At 39.7% G+C, this 21,934-nt stretch overlaps 1 protein-coding gene across 2 annotated transcripts in view; it reads right to left on the bottom strand.

Moving 5' to 3' along the window:
• The window catches only part of CDK14 (cyclin dependent kinase 14), a 693,252-nt gene that overhangs the window by 526,602 nt on the left and 144,716 nt on the right, over window positions 1–21,934 (bottom strand). The gene's annotated exons all lie outside the window — the stretch shown is intronic.

The following is a 21,934-nucleotide window of genomic DNA, read 5'->3' as shown; positions in this document are numbered from 1 at the left end:
ACCTGACCTCTAAAATCTACAATGATACTGCAAAAACTCAACTGCAAAAAGACAAATAACCCAATTTAAAAATGGGCAAAAGATATGAATAGACACTTCACTAAAGACATTCAGGTACATGAGGAAAAGTTCACGATCATTAGCCATTAGAGAAATGCACATCAAAACTACAATGAGATTTCATCTCACTCCAACAAGGCTGGCATTAATCCAAAAAACACAAAATAATAAATGTTGGAGAGGCTGTGGAGAGACTGGAACACTTATACACTGCTGGTGGGAATGACAAATGGTACAACCACTTTGGAAACTGATTTGGCGCTTCCTTAAAAAGCTAGAAATAGAACTACCCTAAGATCCAGCAATCCCACTCCTTGGAATATATCCTAGTGAAATAAGAGCCTTTACACAAGCAGATATATGCACACCCATGTTACTGCAGCACTGTTTACAACAGCAAAAACATGGAAGCAACCAAGGTGCCCATCAACGGATGAATGGATAAATAAATTATGGTATATTCAAACTATCGAATACTACGCATCGATAAAGAACAGTGAGGAATCTGTGAAACATTTCATAACATGGAGGAATCTGGAAGGCATTATGCTGAGTGAAATTAGTCAGTTGCAAAAGGACAAATATTGTATAAGACCACTATTATAAGAACTTGAGAAGTACTTTAAATGGAAAAGAAAACATTCTTTTGTGGTTACGAGAGGGGGGAGGGAGGGTGGGAAAGGAGCATTCACTAAGAGCTACTTTAGGTGAAGGGAAAGACAGCACACAATACAGGGGAGGTCAGCACAATTGGATTAAATCAAAAGCAAAGAAGTTTCCTGAATAAACTGAATGAAGGCCAGCAAGCGTAGCAGGGGCAGGGGTCTCAGGGCCATAGTTTCAGGGGACATCTAAGTCAATTGGCATAATAAAATCTATTAACAAAACATTCTGCATCCCACTTTGAAGAGTGGCGTCTGGGGTCTTAAACGCTAGCAAGCAGCCATCTAAGATGCATCAATTGGTCTCAACCCACCTGGAGCAAAGGAGAATGAAGAACACCAAGGACACAAGGTGATTATGAGCCCAAGAGACAGAAAGGGTCACATGAACCAGCAACTACATCATCCTGAAACCAGAAGAACTAGATGGTACCCGGCTACAACCCATGAAGGCCCTGACAAGGAACACAACAGAGAACCCCTGAGGGAGCAGGAGAGCAGTGGGATGCAGACCCCAAATTCTCATAAAAAGACCAGACTTAATGGTCTGACTGAGACTAGAAGGACCCCGGTGGTCATGGCCCCCGGACCTTGTGTTGCCCCAGGACAGGAACTATTCCCAAAGCCAACTCTTCAGACATGGATTGGACTGGACAATGGGTTGAAGAGGGATGCTGGTGAGGAGTGAGCTTCTTGGATCAGGTGGACACTTGAGACTATATTGGCATCTCTTGCTTGGAGGGGAGATGAGAAGGTAAAGGGGGTTAGAGGCTGGCGAAATGGACAATAAAAGAGAGAGTGGAGGAAGGGAGCGGGCTGTCTCATTGGGGGAGAGTAATTGGGTTTATGTAGCAAGGAAAAAAAAAAAAACATACCCACATTGGAAAGGAAAAAATAAAACTGACTGTATTTATAAAAGATATGATTGTCTATGTGGAAAAAGTCCAATTAAATTTACCAAAAAAGCCACTAGAATTAATAAATGAGTTTAACTAGGCTGTAGGATACAAGATCAACATGTAAAAATAATTTCCATTTCTGGATGCTAGCAACAAGCCATAAGAAATTTAAATTTTAAAAACACTATTTACAACAGCATCAAAAAATATAGAACATGTAGTGATAAATCTAATATACAGAAACTACAAAACATGGCTGAGAGAAATTAAGGGACACCTAAATAAATGGAGAGATGTATTATGTCCAAAAGAGCAATAAGAGAAACCTCAATGCTGTTAAAATGTCAGTTCTCCAAAAACTGATATATAGATTCAACACAATTCCAATGAAAATCCCACCAGATGTTTTTTGTTTGCAAAAATTGACAAAGTGATTCCAAAATTTATGCAGAAGCGCAAAAAGTTACCAAAAACAACTTTAGAAGACAGGAACAAAGTTAAAGAATCTACTCTACCTGATTTCAAGACTTATTATAAATAAGTTACAGCAATTAAGAGAGTGTAGTAGGGTTTGGTTTGGCTTTTTTTTTTTTTTTTTTAGTATTAGTTCCTAGACAAAGAGATCAATGGAAGAGGAAAGAGCCCAGAAAGAGAAGACACTTAGGCACATATATAGGTAGCTGATTTTCAGCGAAAGAACAAAAGTGATCCATACACAAAAAAGTCAAGTTCCATCTATACCTCATAGGTAAAAATTAACTAAAATGAACCTTATATCTAAATATAAAACATAAAACTATAAAATTTCTAGAGAAAAAAATTATGACTTTGGGATAGGCAAAGATTTCTTAGAACAGTTAAAGCACAATTCATAAAAGAACAAATTTATAAATTGGACTTCATCAGAATTAAGAAGTTTTGATCTTTGAAGGAATGAAAAAACAAATATTTGCAAACCAAGTACCTGAATAAGAAATGGTGTGTCCACATATATAAAGAATTCTCAAAACTCAATAATAACATTTAAAAACAGGCAAAGATCTACACAAACACTTCAAAAAGAGACATACCTTAAATATAAGAAAACAGGAAGTTTAAAAGTAAAAGGTTGAGCAAAGAAAACAACGGATCCCTGGTACAATGATAGCTTATCTAAGCCAGAGTCAAGACAGACATATTTTCGCTTCTTACACCCAGCTCCTGGCTTTACCCATTCCTAAATGAAAAGGAACTGTTGTCAATAACAAAAACATACTGTGTGTTAGACAAAGTTTATTGTAGGGTTTTTTTTGGGGGGGAGGGGGGAGTTAAATTAGGCATAAATACGGTTTCCACTGGCTAATTCTTTTTAGAAGTAGACCACTGGGTCCTTCTTCCTAGTCTGTGTTAGTATGGAAGCTCAGCTGAGACCTGTCTACCCTAAGTGACCCTGCTGATATTTGAATGCTGGTGGCACAGCTTCCAGCTTCCAGCATCACAGCAACATATACGCCACCACAGTACAGTAAACTGACAGACTACTTACTATCCATTAAATACTACGTGACTACTAGCATGACAATGCATTAAAAGTTTCCTGTACACTGTAACTCCATTTATTGATATAAAGCCATGAACAGGTCTTCCACACCAATTACACACAATGTGTGCTGGCCTCCACATTACCTGGGTTTGTGTGAATAATACCAGTATCAGCACCTGCTTTGTGCATGAGTTTTCTTTGTCCAGGAAAGTAATCTATACTTGAGTTTTCCACTTAGGGCAAAGTGACTGTTCTGAGAAAGTTTCAAGTTACCAATATTTGGGACAAGCTACTGGAATGTGATCTGGCCAGTTCTACTAACCACAAGCACGACAGAAAGCTGAATCTAGGCTCAAAATAAAGATATGGGGAATCAGTGTTGCTGACCTCACAACCTTGTCAGGGAACTTCCCTGTGAATGCTGAACAGAAGAAGGAGGGGTTAGATGAAGAGAACGATTCAGGCAAAATTAATAAGAACTGTGATTATTCTCCAGAAAGCAGTAATTTCTTGCAGCTCCTAGAATAGAATAGAATTATTGAGATACTCAAGCTGCATGAAGAGAGGACTGAGCAGACTGGGGTCCTACCAATGAAAGGATTCTAGGGGACAGGTTAGACACTGGTGCTGCTCCCCAGAACCCCAGTCTTCATTTCAATCCTTCTATCAACCTGTCAAAAATCCAAATAAACACTTTCCCTCCCCAAAGAGAATGTGCCTTTCTTCCCACAACAAAGTGCTACGGTCAATGCAGTAGAAGGTCGTGGTGAAAGGTGTAACTCATACTCTAACTAAAGGACAGAACCTTGATATGTCAAATAGAAAAAAAAAAAAAAAAAAATTCAGTAGGAACACACAACCTCAAAAAGATAGATTTTTTTTTCAACTACCACACAGTAGCCCTTTGATCCACTAACTTTCATGCAGACCCCTAGCCCAGATTTTGGTCAATGTTAAATAATTCTCCACTAAGAAGAAATAGGACCTTTTGGTAGGCAGCTGATTCCATGTCATGGAGACAGAGTCACAAAACAGCTGTGGAGCATCCCACCGTTACCAGAGAACTAGGATCCTTTCAAAATTATCAGTGATAGTGCTAGAAGGACAAAGGAATCTGCCTTAGTGGCTCTCACCGGCCAAACTATGATTACTTATTTGAGCACTAAAAGGAGAATAAAATTATAACTAAATGCAGCAAACTGTGTTTTGAAAGACCATGAGTCCATTATTATTCTCAAAAGAAAAAAATTAATATAGAGGGTAAATGTCAGTTGTAATAGAAAAAGAAAGAATATAACAGGATGGCTTTAACACAGGAATTGTGAGTAAGCCAAGTAGCAACAGAAAAAGTGGGAACTGTACCAAGAATAGGAGGAGCTGATGAGGGCCTGTGAAAAGAGTGTAGACAGAAGAGAAGCATAGCATATTCCAATGATAACAGACCAGGTCAGTGTAACACAGAAACAGTCGAAAGGGTATGGAACATTGCCTAAGCAATGTTTTACAAAGTGCACATCTGGTGGAGAGACAAGGTTCCAAAAACCTATTTGAAATCAATGTTAAAGTTGTGCTTTGAAAATTGGTTAATTTTTCATAACATAATGGAAACTTAATCCTTAAAAAGAAAACTCAGTTAACTGCTAATCAATGACTCAGATCTGAATTACTTTGGGAAAAGCAAGCAAGACCCCAACAGTCAACAACTCAGATACTGTAACACTGGCTGGCCCAAGAAGGCATTATTTTACTTGTGGCTTTTTAAAGATTATATAACCCCAGGACTATACAAACAAAATGTTATACTGAACCTCTAGAAGGTATCTAAATAAGTAGATCTATATATAACCCTTAGAAAGGAGCCCTACTGGGGAAACAATTGCTTTGGCAGTGCTTGGCAGGCAAAAGGTTGGCAGTTTGAACCCACCTAGTGGCTCCCCAGGCAAAAGATCTGATGATCTGCTTCCATAAAGATTACAGCCTATATAAGAACTGGAGAAATGGTTTAAACAGAGAAGAGGATATTCTTTGATGGTTGCAAGAGGGTGGAGTCAGGGAGGGAGGGAAAGGGGTGTTCACTAATTAGATAGTAGATAAGTTTTATTTTAGGTGAAGGGAAAGACAATACACAATACAGGAGAGGTCAACACAACTGGACTAAACCAGAAGCAAAGAAGTTTCCTGGATAAACTGAATGCTTTGAAGGCCAGCGTAGCAGGGACGGGGGTTTGAGGACCATGGTTTCAGGGGACATCTAAGTCAATTGGCATAATAAAATCTATTAAGAAGACATTCTGCATCCCACTTTGGAGAGTGGCATCTGAGGTCTTAGACACTAGCAAGCAGCCATCTAAGATGCATCAATGAGTCTCAACCCACCTGGATCAAAGAAGAATGAAGAACATCAAGGACACAAGGTAATTATGAGCCTAAGAGACAGGACCACATAAACCAGAGACTACATCAGCCTGAGACCAGAACAACTAGATGGTGCCCAGCCACAACCGATGAGTGCCCTGACAGGGTACACAACAGAGAACCCCTGAGGGAGCAGAAGAGCAGTGGGATGCAGACCCTAAATTCTCATAAAAAGACCAGACTTAATGGTCAGACTGGGACTAGAAGGACCCTGGAGGTCATGGTCCCCAGACCTTTTGTCAGCCCAAGACAGGAAGCACTGCCAAAGCCAACTCTTCAGACAGGGATTGGACTGGAATATGGAATGGAAAATGATACTGGTGAAGAATAAGCTTCCTGGATCAAGTAGACACATGAGACTATGTTGGCATCTCCTGTCTGGAGGGGAGATGAGAGGGAGATGAGATGGTAGCCAGAAGCTACCCACATTGTCATGAGGAGAGAGAATGGAGGGAAGAACCGTGCAATCTCATTAGAGGGAGAGCAATTAAGAGTGTATAGCAAGGTGTATGTAAATTTTTGTATAAGAGACTGACCTGATTGTAAACTTTCACTTGAAGCACAATAAAAATTAATTAAAAAAAAAAAAGATTACAGCCTAGAAAACCCTATGTGGTAGTTCTGCTCTGTCACACACGGTCACTGTGAGCTAAAATCGACCCAACAGCTCCAAACAACAACAATAAGCCTTGGAAGGTATAAATATAGAAGTAATAATAAAATTCATTAAACTCACCGTGTTATCAGCTTAAAACTGGATATAAGTAAGTACAGTAATATAATTTGTAATAATCATATGTGTGGATGTTTTCTTTGTTGTTTAAGGTGCCTGAAACATGTTAAAATAATCAGTCATACTAAATTAGTAATTGAAATTAAGGGACTTTAACTGAGTCTTTAATCAATGCATAAATAGACTGAGAAAAAATTGCTTTTCAAAATTACATTTGTTAGCTATACATATTTTTAAGGGCATGGGCACTTGGCCAAGTACAAAGGCCAGTAGTGGTAGATGATCCAGGCACAGAAGATGCTTGGACATTTCCGATGCCATCATCTCTCACTGCCCCTCACCCTGAAAAGCCTTCTTCCCATACCAAGCCATGGAGGTGCCACATCATGCAAGACTTGTCTCAAAAATCACCTTTGCCCAGAAGCCCTTGTTTATCAAATCCCACATCACTCAGACCACTCCTTTATTAAGAATTCACCTCAATGACTATGCATTTAGCCTGATCCAATATTTGGCATAACTTGGATTGTAGTTATTCTCTTTCAGTGATACTTTAATCACATCCTCTATAGGGCAAAGACTGTGTCTTCTATTCATTTTGTAGCCTTCAAGACAGCCTTGTTCTTCAAAATGGCCCCACAGAATTTCCAAGGAGCAGCTGGTAGATTCGAACTACAGGCCTTTTGGTTAGCAGCTGAGCTTTTAACCATTACGTCACTAGGGCTTCTCTCTGTTTGAAGGGTCTAGCAAAGGTCTGCTGATCCATGGAAAGTAAGGTATTCCACAAGTTAAAAATGTTTTCTTGATTCATGGAGCAAGAAGAAAACACTTTGGATACGTTTGTCCAAGGCCAGTCATAGTACATGACTATAGTATCAGCACCACCTGAAAACAAGACATTGAATTATTAATAAGAACTGAGGATCTGTTTTCTCCCTTTCTCCTTTTTTTTTCCACACTTCCTTGTTCCATTTATAAACTGAAGTGACAAAATCACATAAGCAATGTTGTCTCGTGGTATTCGAAAACAAATAAAAAGAAGAAATCATCACAAATGCCAAAATAAACATCTGTTCTTTTATTTCTTCCAATAAATTAATAGGACCTAGAAGTTCAAACAAGCTTAGAGATGTGCCCACACATCTGGGTCCTCATCTGAATCAGTTATTTTGGTTCACTCATTGTTAAAAGGGGTCTGTTCATTAACTGGCAGATTCAAAGATCAGTAAAAATTGTTAGACATTCAAGCAGTGTTAGAGGCTCCAAAAGTCACAGTTTGGCCTCTGATTTTAGCTTAAAATCCAGACAACTGTCAATGAATCTCACAGCTGTGGATTTGCAAGAGCACAACTTAATTCAGTTAAGGTTATTCAGTTAAGGTCGGCATTCATTTCAAATGAATTCAGTCAGGCTGGAAATTGTCCTTTTGAAACAACCATTTTCTGGTTATTGGCATTACTGGGTTTTGGGTGTGATCTTCTCTACTTCTTCACCCCACACTCTTAGTGAAGACAGAGACTGGGAAAAAAGTTGACAAAGACTCAGAGCTGACCCACAGCAAATATGCATTTTGCATCAGGCAGTAGCTAGTCAAGGTCTTCTAGCATTCACGAAAGGAACGTCCAGCACAGGTCCAATGCAAAAGCGTTATTGTTGTTAGGTGCCAACAAGTTGGTTCCAACTCCTAGTGACCCTATGGACAACAGAACGAAACACCGCCAGGTTCCGCACCATCCTCACAATTGTTGCTATGCTTGAGCCCATTGTTGCAGCCACTGTGACAATCCATCTCATTGAGGGTCTTCCTCTTTTTTGCTGACCCTCTACTTTACCAAGCATGATGTTCTTCCTCAGGGACCGATCCCTCCTGACAACATGTCCAAAGTATGTGAGACGCAGTTTCGCCATCCTGGCTTCCAAGGAGCATTCTGGTTGTACTTCCTCCATGACAGATTTGTTCGTTCTTTTGCCAGTCCACGGTATATTCAATATTCTTTGCCAACATCATGCTTCAAAGACGTCAATTCTTCTTCAGTTTTCTTTATTAACTGTCCAGCTTTCGCATGCATATCATGTGACTGAAAACACCACGGCATGGGTCAGGAGCACCTTAGTCTTTAAGGTGATATCTTTGCTTTTTAACACTTTAAAGAGATCTCTTGCTGCAGATTTGTCCAATGCAATGTGTCTTTTAACTTCTTAACTGCTGCTTCCATCGGTGTTGATTGTGGATCCAAGTAAAGTGAAATCCTTGACAACCTCAATCTTTTCTCCTGTTTATCATGATGTTGCTCATTGGTCCAGTTGCAAGGATTTTTGTTTTCTTTATGTTGAGGTGTAATCCATACTGAAGGCTGTGATCTTTGATCTTCATCATTAAGTGCTTCAAGTCCTCTTCACGTTCAGCAAGCAAGGTTGTGTCATCTGCATAATGCAGGTTGTGAATGAGTCTTCCTCCACTCCTGATGCCCTGTTCTTCTTCATACAGTCCAGCTTCCCAGATTATCTGCTCAGCATACAGATTGAATAGGTATGGTGAAAAGAATACAACCCTCACACGCACCTTTCCGGACTTTAAACCATGCAGTGTCCCCTTGTCCTGTTCAAACGACTGCCTCTTGATCCATGTACAGGTTCCTCATGAGCACAAAGCAAAAATCCTGACATCCAAACAACCTTTAATATTTGTCTTTTTTCCCTGGTCCATACCCCCTGTGAGGGCCTAATGGTTTTCTCCTTCCTGTTCAGTATCTTCTCTCAAAATCTCCCAATACAGAACTGTCATCAGTCATTTACAACTTGGGGGGCCCTTAAATCAGTACGTTAATGCACTTGGCTGCTAACTAAAAGGCTGGAGGTTTATGTCCACCCAAAGGTGCCTCAGACGAAAGTCCTGGTGATCTACTTCCAAAGAAATCAGCCACTGAAGACCCTCGGAGCACAGCTGTGCCCTGATACACACGGAGTCACCACGAGTCAGGATCACGGTAATCGCAACCGACTGACGAGCTGACCTGTTCACACACAGAAGAATGTCAAAATGATGTGGCGGGGCAGCATCTGACCTCCTCTAACTTCATGAGGGGGAGAGAGCATCACCATCAGCATCAGCCCAAGGCTGATTCCTGTAAGCGGAGGTCAAACATACTTCCACCCTCCAACCATTTCACCAACTCTGACACAACCCATCCCACCCGTGGCACTTTCTACTTCTCTGCTGGGTTCAATCATTCACTGCAAATGGCCACACAGAACCCACAGACCGTACTCACAGTGATGGGATTTATTAGGGAAGTAATAGGTTATAATTCAGGGTACAATTCTTTGATCAAGGCACCCTCTTCTCAGTCATGCCCACAGGCAGGCCTCTCTCTGACCCTCGGCCCCTCAGCCCAAACTCTGCCCTTCTCGGGCAAGTATAACAAAACACTTTAGCTCTGCCAGTGAGTACCCGGAGGCACCCCACTTCAGGTGCCAGTGAGCTTCGGCCCAAGAGCACTTTCTTGTTGCATGGGCTGGGAAGCTCATTGTCCTGCCTCCTGCTGGTCACCTGGTTCTGCTGCCTCTGCTGCTGCCATTTCTCTGCCGCTGCTTCTCGCTGTCTTGCCGTCTCCAGAGTTTCAGCTCTCTCTGTCTCCTCAATATAAGAGGGTCTCAGCACAGGGTTCTCAGGTCCAAAGGAAATGTTCCACTCCTGTCTCTCCTTCTTGGTAGTAGTCAGGTCATCCATTCACCTCTGGAATGGCTCATTTTAAGCCTAGCAGGATGGCGAAACTAACCAATCCCCTTGTTAAGGTTCTATACATTACTACTACTACATGTTCTTCATTATGACAAAAGCAGTACTAACAGCTAAGGAACAAAAATAGCTGCCCTTAAATATTACAGAACTGCTCACAGTGGTGCATTTCACTTGCTAAATGTGAAAGCAATGACTGGGCCCTAAGACCGAATGCAGGCATTTGAGTCTTTTGAAAAGTACCACTGCAATGTATTATTCCTTATTGCAAAGGCACTATTTACTATTCACAAGCTTGAAAAGCAGGGAGCCAGTAACACATAGAAACAATGAATGGTATCAGGGAGAAAATGGCCACGGTGACTGAATGACACCATGTGTTTGTCAGTTTGTTGTACTTGGTGGCTTGCACGTTGCTGTGATGTTGCAACTTATGCCACCAGTATTTCAAATCCCAGCAAGGTCATCCATGGTGGATAGGTTTCAGCAGTGATTCCAGACTAGGAAGAAGGACATGGCGGTCTACTTATGAAAAAATTAGCCAGTACAAACCTTATGAATATCAGCAAAACATTGTCTGGTATATTTCCAGAAGATGAGCTCCTCAGGTTGGAAGGCACTCAAAATATAACTGGGGAAGAGCTGCCTCCTCAAAGTAGAGTCCACCTTAATGACATGGTTGGAGTCAAGCTTTCGGGACCTTAATTTGCAGATGTGGCATGACTCAAAATGAGAAGAAACAGCTGTAAACATCCATTAATAATCAGAACCTGGAAAGTACGAAGCATGATTCTAGAAAAATTGGAAGTCGTCAAAAATGAAACGGACTGCATAAAGATCAATATCCTAGGCATTAGTGAGCCGAAATGGACTGGTATTAGCCATTCTGAATCAGACAATCATATGCTCTACTATGACGGGAATGATAAGCTGAAGAGGAATGGCATTGTGTTCATCATCAAAAAGAACATTTCAAGATCTATCTTGAAGTACAACACTGACAGTGATAGCATAATATCCATACGCCTACAAGGAACATCAGTTAATATGACTATTATTCAAATGAATCCACCAACCACTAATGCCAAAGATGAGGAAATTAAAGATTTTTACCAACTTCTGTAGTCTGACATTAATCAGTCATGCAATGAAGGTGCATTGATAATTACTGGTGATTGGAATGAAAGTTGGAAAGAGAGAAGGATTGGTAGTTGGAAAACATGGCCTTGGTGACAGAAATGACACCAGAGATCCTATGATAGAATTGTGCAAGACCAATGACTTACTCACTGCAAATGACTTTTCTGAACAACATAAACGGTGACTACACACGTGGATTTCAACAGATGGAATACACAGGAACCAAACTGACTACATCTGTGGAAAGAGACAATGGTGAAGCTTGATATCATCAGTCAGAACGAGGCCAGGGCCTGACTGCAGAACACACCATCAATGCTTATATGCAAGTTCAAGGTGAAGCTGAAGAAAATTAGATTAAGTCTACGAGAGCCAAAATATGACCTTTAGTTTATCCCACCTGAATTTAGAGACCTTCTCAAGAATAGATTTGACTCATTGAACACTAATGATCGAAGATTAGATGAGTTGTGGAATGACATCAAGGACATCATACACTAAGAAAGCAAAAGGTCATTAAAAAGACAGGAAAGAAAGAAAAGAATAAAGTGGATGTCAGAGGAGACTCTGGAACTTGCTCTTGAACATAGAGTAGCTAAAGCAAATGGAAGAAATGATGAGGTACAGGGCTGAACAGGAGATTTCAAAGGGGGATTGAGAAGATAAAGTATTATAATAAAATGTGAAAAGACTTAGAGTTAGAAAACCAGAAGGGAAGAACACACTCAGCATTACTCAAGCTGAAAGAAGTAAAGAAAAAATTCAAACCTCGAATAGCAATCTTGAAGGATTCTATGGGAAATATATTGAACTTCACAGGAAGCATCAAAAGAAGATGGAAGAAATACACATTGTCACTGTACCAAAAAGAACTGATCAACGTTCAACCATTTCAGGAGGTAGCATACGATCAGGAACCGATAGTACTGAAGGAAGAAGTCCAAGCTGCACTGAATGGAATGTCAAAAAACAAGGCTCCAGGAACTGATGGAATACCGAGATGTTTCAGCAAACAGAGGCAGCGCTGGAAGGGCTCAATCATCTACGCAAAGAAATCTGAAAGACAGCTACCTGGCCAACCTATTGGAAGAGATCCATATTTATACCTACCCCCAACAAAGGCAATCCAACCAAACGCAGAAATTACTGAACAGTATCATTAATATCACACACAGTAAAATTTTGCTGAAGTTAATTCAAAAGTGGTTACAGTAGTGCATCAACAGGGAACTATCTGAAGTTCAAGCCAGATTCAGAAGAGGACACAGAACAAAGGATACCATTGCTGATGTCAGATAGATCCTGGTTGAAAACAGAGAATACCAGAAAGATGTTTACCTGTGTTTACTGGCTATGCAAAGGCATTTGAACTGTGAGGATCATAACAAATTATGGATAACATTGAGAAGAATGGGAATTCCATGCTCACCAGGAACAACTACATAGGCTAAGAACAATTGTTTGAACAAAACACGGGGACACTGCATGGTTTAAAGTCAAGAAAGGTGTGCGTCAGGGTTGTGTCATCTCACCATACCTATTCAATCTGTATGTTGAGCAAATAATCCGAGAAACTGGACTATATGAAAAACGTGGCATCACAACTGGAGGAAGACGTATTAACAACCTGCAATATGCAGATGACACAACCTTGCTTGCTGAAAGTGAAGAGGACTTGAAGCACTTACTGATGAAGATCAAAGACTGCAGCCTTCAGTGTGAATTACATTTCAACATAAAGAAAACACAAAAATTCTCACAAGTGGGCCAATAATCAACATCATGATAAATGGAGAAAAGACTGAAGTTGTCAATGATTTCATTTTATTTGGATCCACAATCAGCACCCATGCAAGCAGCAGTCAAGAAATCAAACGGCATATTGAAATGGAGCAATCTGCTGCAAAAGACCTTTCTGAAGTGTTGAAAATTAAAGATGTTACTTGGAGGACTAAGGTACACCTGACCCAAGTCATGGTATTTTCAGTCACCTCATATGAATATGAAAGCTGGACAATGAGTAGGGAAGACGTAAGAAGAACTGACACCTATGAATTATGATGTTAGTGAAGAATATTGAATATACCATGGACTGCCAGAAGAACAAACAAATCTGTCTTGGAAGAAGTACAGCCAGAATGTTCCTTAGAAGCAAGGATGGTGAGATTTCGTCTTAGGTACTTTGGACATGTTGGAAAAGGACATCATGCTTGGTAAAGTACAAGGTCAGTGAAAAAGAGGAAGATCCCCTATGAGATGAACTGATACAGTGGCTGCAACAACAGGCTCAAGCATAAAGATGATTGTGAGGATGGAGCAGGACTGGGCAGTGTTTGGTTTTGTTGTACAGAGGGTTGTTACGAGTCTTTACAGCTCTAATTATAAAATCTAGGCAGCAGTTTACAACTTGCAAATTATTTCAAGTAGGTCAACCTGATGCTAAGGCCAGACAAATAAATACTCTTCTTTGTGCTTCCTTTTAGGTTCTGTTTTCCCTTAGGGTTTTACCATTTAGAAAGAGGCAAATTGGTACACACCACGAGCACTTCTCCGTCTTCATGGATCTTCTTTAACTCTGAAGTTCTGGCATTGTTTCTTATTGAAGGTGCCCGAACATTTGGCTGAGGAATTATTTGTGTGCCACACGGCCCTACACATTTCAGGATGTTTGGCAAGCCTGTTCCTGCCTACAAAATGCCAGTCATGACCCTAAGTCACTGTCACAACCAAAACTGTCCCCACTAAGAACTACATCATTTTTAGATTATGCCTTATGATCTGTCACTTAAATATATGTTGTCTGATAATTTTAGCCACTCTGACATTTCTTTTCATGTGTTTGGTTTATTTAGCTGGGGTCGGTGGATAGCGTTTCTTCATTTTGCTTTGTTTCTCATGTGTTACGTTTCCGTGACCAAACTTTTAACATCCTGAGCACAGAAACCATACCCTCCACTTTTTCAGTGTACCCAAAGCACATCAGACTGTGCATGAAAATGGTATTCCGTTAATATTTACTCAATGATTGACTGTCTTTCTTCTTATAAGCCTTCCCCTTTAACTAAACACAGGCAATTTAAAAAATTATTCCTAAGAGAAACTACATAACAATAAGGCACCTTCTGAGTCAAGACCTTTTCCAAAGAAAAAGCTTTCAACCCACTGTTCCCACTCAAAATTCAATGTCTAATACTATATTTTAGTTCAAAAATTCTTATTTCTCTGTTGACTGGCTTTTTTGGAGTCTGACCTAATTTCATCAAATCCTGAATCCATCAGCTAATGGACACCATTGAATGGGGAACCCTTGAGGACATTACATTCCTTTATATACTGTTTCAGTGACTTGTAGTTTTGTTACAGCCCTTACTGAGCTTCAATAACTACCACCTACAGACTTGATAATTGTTTTGCTAATTTTATTACAAAATATTGAAGTGGTCTTCCCAGCAGCTTAAGCTTTAGTATACATTTTAAAATAATTTTATTTAGTTGCTTTCCCTTCTGTTATGATTAGACACTTGAGATTAAATATACAAAAGACACAGTTTTGCTTACAGGTTTATACAGATGCATATGTTTACCGACCCCTAGGTTCTTTATTCTGTCCAAATCATAATGATAAGTTTAACATAAGGTTTATTAACACTTAGACTAAGGGTGAGGAGCCCTGGTGCCACAACGAATGGTTAAGCACTTGGCTGCTAACTGAAAGGTTGATTCGAACCCACCAGATGCTCTGCAGAAGACAAATCCTGGTGTTCTGCTCCCATAAAGATTACAGCCTAGGAAACCCTATGCGGAAGTTCTACTGTGTCCTATGGGATCACTGCGAGTCAGAATAAACTCAATGGCACACAACAACATACTGAGGTTGAGGGCAATGGTGGTTCAGTAGTAAAATTCTCACCTCCTATGCGGGAGACCCAGTTTCGATTCCTGGGCAATGCACTTCATGGGCAGCCACCACCTGTCTATCAGGGGAGGCTTGTGTGTTGCTATGATGCTGAAAAGTTTCAGTGGAGCTTCCAGACTAAGACGGGCTAGGAAGAAAGGCCTGGCAACCTACTTCCAAAAATCAGCCAATGAAAATCTTATGGATCACAACAGTACGAACTGCAACCAATCAGGGATGGTGCAGGACCAGGCAGCAATTGTTCCATTTTGCACAGGGTCATCATAAGTCATGGCCAATTGGACGAAGCTAACAACAACATTAGTTAAGGGTAGAAGTACCATGTATATTATTGGTTGTGGACTAAATAGGTTTCCGAATGTAGTTATCTTTGGAGATCAGGATTTCACCTGTGATGTTCTTTAAGCCTTGCTGCCCCATCGTGGTCCCACTGAGACAGAATCTGCATTTTAACGACATCCCCAGGTGATCAATGCCCATCAAAGTTTGAGACACACTGCTCTAAACCATGTAATTGATAGATTCTACTATTATGGTCACTATTATGGTCAAATAAGAGAAGAAGATTGTAGGACAGGTCAAGGGTTTTAGAGGAAAAATTTGTCTCTAGGTACAATATGAATGCTAATCATGTTAGTATTCCTTGGGTATCATTTTTTTGCTCAAACTTTCCACCAAAGATCATGGTAATTTCATATGATTCTTTAGTATAACTTAGAGCTCTGATATAAAATTTCTCAATAATTTCCACATAATATACTTATGAATATTCAAAGTACTAGGACTGGAAGGGAATGTAGAATAGAGAAAAAAGAATATACATGGGTTATATCAGCATATGTGACATTACATTCCTGAACAGAAACTTACAGATTTACTTGTTTCTAATACAGAAACATTGTTTTGCCATTGGACACAGTATGTATAAAACATTAAGGAGAACTGAACCCAGAACCTTGCTTTGCTCTATATTTGCCAAGGCTTATGTGGTACCTTTGAAAAGGAAAATTAGAATAAAGTTGCTTCAGGATCCGGAAATGAAATTTAAAAGTGAATTTACATTTGTGAAAAGTACTATGTTTCCTAAAACAAGTACTCCCATGGGAAAGAAAGCACTTTGCTTCCATGGCATAAATGAACGTTTCCCACCCTGAGATTGGACAAAGGACATGAAGTCCTACGCCCATTCAGAACGACAAGGTGAAACTGCGGAAGTGCGGGTGAGACATCTTTCAGTTGCTGCTTCCACAAAAAACTTACTAAATATCCCCAAAAGGTCAAGGGGAGAAGGAAGAAGATACGCAAATTTCCTGACTCCCCTTGACATCGATACTTATATGCTAGTTAAAATTCCATCATGAAAAAAAAAAAAGACAGAGTTGGGGTAAAGCATTTATAGCACATCACCAAATGGGTAGACAGTATTGGAGGTGAAATATTAGAACTGACATCTATATTCTTCCCTATCCTCCTCCCATTTATAGCCAGACGGTTCAGAAATGGGGCACATGAAATGAGAATCCCCACACACAGCAAGGGAGTACCCTTGTACCGAGATTCCACAAAGCAAAAAGCCTATTCCAACCTACAAAATTCCCAGAGCTACAGTGGGGAAATGGAAGACCCATTCTCGAGGAGCAGAAATGAGCTACACAAAGTGGCTCACACTGCATGGCTAATTAGTTTCTTCATCAGGGTACTACTATTCCATTAAAGCTCTTATTCTAGAAAAGAAAAAAGTCTGTTCTACAAACAGGAATTCCCTTCCTCATAGAATTTATGGTTTTATATATAGATTTTTTTTTAATTTTGTCTTGAGTCCTCAGGACCTGAGTATATTTTCGAAGGACCCCACCCCATGCAAAGGTATATAATACCCTGGGGCAAGGGGGGCTGACTAATAATAACTACAACAATTCAAAAACGACTCGATGACATACAACAACCACCATGTCAGAAGCATGAGTAATTAAGAACTAATAAGCAGATCAGGCTAAATTCTGGTTCATAGACGTCTGAAATCAATAACACAGTCCAGGATGTTTCTACCTATACGCGCTTCATAAATATCCTAAAGATTAGAGAGGCTGTCATTTGTCTAAAGGCTGTGCAAATGATGGTTTCAGGTGTCTTCTGAATTCTGTTTTGTTTGTCTTCTGAGTTTCACTGCACTACCCTAGCTTCTTTGTACTAAACCAGGCTCAGTTCTTCCTTCATGTTTATGCCTTTCAAATATCTGTAGCTTGCTATGCTGTCCCTCATGTAAGATAAACCATCCAGAAGGTGCAATAACATTAAAAGCAGAAACTGAAAGGAAGACACTATTGGAGGTACTGTCTGATCCACCAGGATCTGAATTCTTTTTCCCCGGTAACCATATGAACAGCATTTAAACATAAGGATTATAAATATTTTTAAATTCCTTCCCTGAAGGAGAAATAAAATTGTTTACTATCTTCCTATCCTGAAACAGATGGCTATGTAAATAAATACAACTTACATCTCTTCACCTATAATAATCATCTTTTTAATAAAATTTAAATGTATTATTAATGTTTAGGTAATAATTTAGTCATTAATGTCAATAGAGATGTTAAAAAGTTTAAAATTTAATGTTTTCACTCTAATAAAATAAAATAAATCCAGGTGCAAACCCCACCAAAGAACTCAGAAAAATATAGGACATCAGTCAATGTAGGATTGACTTTTGAAGCTCAAAATTTTCAGAGAATCATATATGGGTCACTAACCACACAGAGCTTATGAAGAGAAACACAGTGAACAATGAACCTTTAGGGAGAAAACAGAAGTACCTTTCAATGCAGCTTTAACAACTGGTCCATCTACTGTAAAGAGCTAAATTTTCTGCAATAATAAATCTGACAGCAAACCATTAATATTAAGTCCTCACTGATCTCATAAAGACTGTCTCTGTAAACCTTCCCTAGGATGGAGAAAAGTCCATAGTGAATCCTAACTGAGATATCCAAGATGAATAGAGCAGAGCGGTGGGGTGCACATATCCTGCTGCTTCTCTGCCACCTGAAAACAAACCCCAGTGCTGCCAGAAGCATTTCACTGTCAACTTCTGTATTTTTAGCAAGACCTCGTTTAGCTCAGGAATACGCCACTGGGGCAAACATGTAGCAATTGCACAGGACAGTAAGTCTGTAGAACACACACCCTTCCAAAGCCTGCCAGATGATAAACAGAACACAAGAGCATTCTTATCCACTCAAACCCAGTAACACTAAGAAATTGTCATATATTTCAATAATGAAGCCAACTAGAGGAGGATTTTGGTCAAGATATAATGAAAGTTGATAGAAAAGAGATGGAGATTAGGATTTTTAGATGATGACTGCTAATATTTAGTGAAGTCTTATTACTAACAATTCCTATGAAAAATGCTTTTTAAATATGTTCTCATTTAATCCCTACAACAATCCCATTATGTGAGTACTATTTTTTATTATTATCTCCATTATAAAAATCATTATGTAAATTGAAGCACCCATGAGTTAAGCCACCTGTGCAAGGCCATGCAGACAGTAAGCAGAGGAGAGAGAGAGAGAGGAGCCAGGGTTTATTCCAGAACTCCTGACTACAAAGCTTGAGCTCTTGACCACCATGTGTTGTCTTCCTTACATTTCCCCTGAGATTTATATTCCAGGAGAAATAAGCAAAGGACAGATCTGACCTGCAGTGCTTCTTTCCATTCTCTCTTCAAATGATGCAAAAGAAAATCACTGTTAAAGCTGAGCCAATACTCACTCTGTGATTAATTTTTTCTGATCCATCCTTCTTCTTCCACTCCCCACACCCAAATTTCACATGCATTTGATTAATCTGATTTTGAGTCAAGCACATATCAAAAGTCAGGCCTCAACAGCAAAGTAGTTGGGGGGAGGGGGTGAAGAAGGAGGCAGACAGGAATAAGACTCATTGAGACGGACCGGGCCAACTGGGAAGATGGGATGACTCAAGTACCAGACATTGCCATGTTGAATCTGCATCCCCCTATATATGTTTGTGTGCCCTAGACGACGTGTTAAAGGCACTGATATAAACTGCTGACTGGCCCAGTCTAAGAATCATCAAATCAGTTGATGACCAATAAATGGACGGCTCTGGAGCCTTTAAATTTGGCTTTCTGAAAAGGATCCTGTATCAGAAAAATCACCTCAATTTAAGAGAAGCAGTATCAGGAAGAAATCCGAGAAAGAGAAAGCTATACTGTATTGACGAAGCTAGGCTTACCTCATCCAATGGAAAGCTGCTTAATATCAAGGTTACACCTGTTCCCATTCCTCTCTGGTTAGCTCAGGGGATAGCTGGGCTTTCTGGTTGTCTAGTGAAAGTAGCAGTGGTGAGTGAAGGGAACCCTGGAGGGGGTGAGTCTCGTTCTCCCACTGGTTAAATGTTGATAATGAGTAAATTAGATAATACGATCTCTTCTCAAGTACCTGCCAGTTCTAAGATTCTCTGATTCTGTAAGAGCACCTCAAAATGATCAGTCTCGGCTTATAAAGTTAGGTCAAGTAAGAGACTGGAGGCAGAGGGCGTGAAATTCAAATGTTATTAGTGACAAAAGCCACAGTCCAGCTTCCCGTTGAGTATTTCTGCTGATTGTTGCTCTCTATCGGCAAAGAATTAATGTGCTTAATCTGTGAAAATCTTAGTAGCCCAATTATCATGCTCAATTACCAGGCCAGATAAAGGTTCCACATATAATACAACCATAGACCTTTCCTTTGGTGCATGTCTACTCCTTAATCCTTGCCCCACCCTATAGGATTCCATTCTGAGTCTCTCCAAATTCTCTATTATGGTGTCCATATGGGAACTTGATTTAGTGACATCATATAATTAAGGGGGGAAAAAAACTACTGTCTTTTCCACAGAAAAATCAAGACATATAGTATTTGTTTCACAATTACTAAAACTGAAAAAAAAAAAAAAAATCTTGCCCCAAAATGTCTTCTTGGAATATTTTTAAGAGAAGTAGATTTTACGTTCCATGAGGACAGGGACCAGGTTTGCTCTTCTTACCACTGCTGCACAGTAGACTTTTCAAAAGTGTTTGTTCAGGAACTAAATGCTTAAAAGAAAGTAGATGAAGGTTTCTTCTAAGCAGAAAATATAGTATTTTAAGTGCATCAAACTTACTAAAAAAATTTACTAGCTGTAAGAAAGTATAATGAAGCAGAGTCCAGGGCAAAATAACCACTACTACTATTAGCTCCTTCAAGGAAGGGAGTACACTGATTGCACCCGTACTTCCTCCACAGCATGTCTTACAGTGTCTTACCCAAACCAAAGGCCCGTTGCCATCAAGTAAATTCCACCTCATAGCAACCCTATAGCACAGAGCAGAACTGCCTCACAGGATTTCCATGAAGCAGCTGGTGGATCAGCACTGTAAACCTTTTGGTTAACAGTGGAACTCTTAACCACTGAGCCACCAGGGCTCTGTCTTACACATAGTAGGTGGTTAATAAATGTTTGTAGAATGCAACAAATTGCATGATTATAAAATCCATGTCATATTGCTGTTACTATTCACCTATGCACAAATCATCCACTTTTTGCAAATGTACAATTCCTTTTGTCACAGGATGAAAAAATAAACCTCACAGTTTACACAAAGTGAAGGTAAAAATATAAATAGCTAGAACACATCACTCTCTTTTAGAAAAGGAAACAGCAGACACCGGGCACATCATCTAAATAGAAAAAAGTTAAAAAAAAAAAAAAGAGCAACTGAAGTCTGGAAAAGAATAGGTTATAGTTCATCTTCATTTTCTAGGGAATATTAAATGGTCAAAATAAAAGAAAATTTGAGCTCTCTTTGGAAAAAACTCAAAACATTCATTCCCAAAAATCAACGTCCAGCCTTTACAATAAATAGCTGAGTGCATACAGTAGCACATTTAAAGTTCCCTGAACCCCTCCAAATTTTTCAATTGAAGGGAACACTAACATTAAAATGTTATCAACATTTCTCTCAATTAGCCTATAATCAGGTATTCTTTCCTATGTCACAAAATTACACAGAACTGGCATGTGGCCAAGATGCTACAGCAACTTATTGAGGATTTTCCCTACTAATATTCACTATCTACACCGCTGCATTGTACATGCATTACTGAGTTAATTAAAGCATACGTAAGTAGCATATTTATTTTTAAAGCAAAAAAAAAAAAATATATCAAATGCTGACATGAGTAACATCCAGCACCTACCTAATAGATGGATCCTTATAAACTCACCAGGACCACACATTAGTCTCACTTTGAACAAGACTAAAACATGTCCTTCAACTTCAAACCCCACCAACACTGTGTGCTAATTAACAAAGGAAACAGAAATTCAACCTCTGCTGATGTCCAGGTTTCCGTTTCTATCACTTGATTTTTACCTTCTTCAAGAGCAGGTAAGCATCACTGGGGAGTAACCTGTCTGCTGCCCCAGTCCTTCATGAACGCAGGGGTTCTCCATTAGCATCCAAAAAGCTAAGTGTCCACTATTAGAGCCAGCACTTCAAGCAGAGCGGCATGAAGGATTATCACTTCTGTGCATGAAACCATAACCACTACAGGTGTAATGATGCAAAATACCGGCACCCTGACCTCTGCTAGGCAGCATACACTTAAAGCAGGTGCATTTCTGCACTCCAGAAGGGAAACGGGAGCAGAATGAGCAGCGAGGAAGCCCCAGATCCCTAATGTATTAGAGATGTTTTTCCACTCAGACCCAATCCAGCTAAATTCACAGACATCAGTTTACCCAGATGAAAAAAGTGGTCTCCGTCTTTCACTTGCTTCACTCAGAAGGCATTCAGCCAA

Source organism: Elephas maximus, chromosome 8 (assembly GCF_024166365.1).
Source record: "Elephas maximus indicus isolate mEleMax1 chromosome 8, mEleMax1 primary haplotype, whole genome shotgun sequence".
Taxonomy (NCBI): domain Eukaryota; kingdom Metazoa; phylum Chordata; class Mammalia; order Proboscidea; family Elephantidae; genus Elephas; species Elephas maximus.
This window is presented reverse-complemented; position numbering and strand designations above follow the sequence as displayed.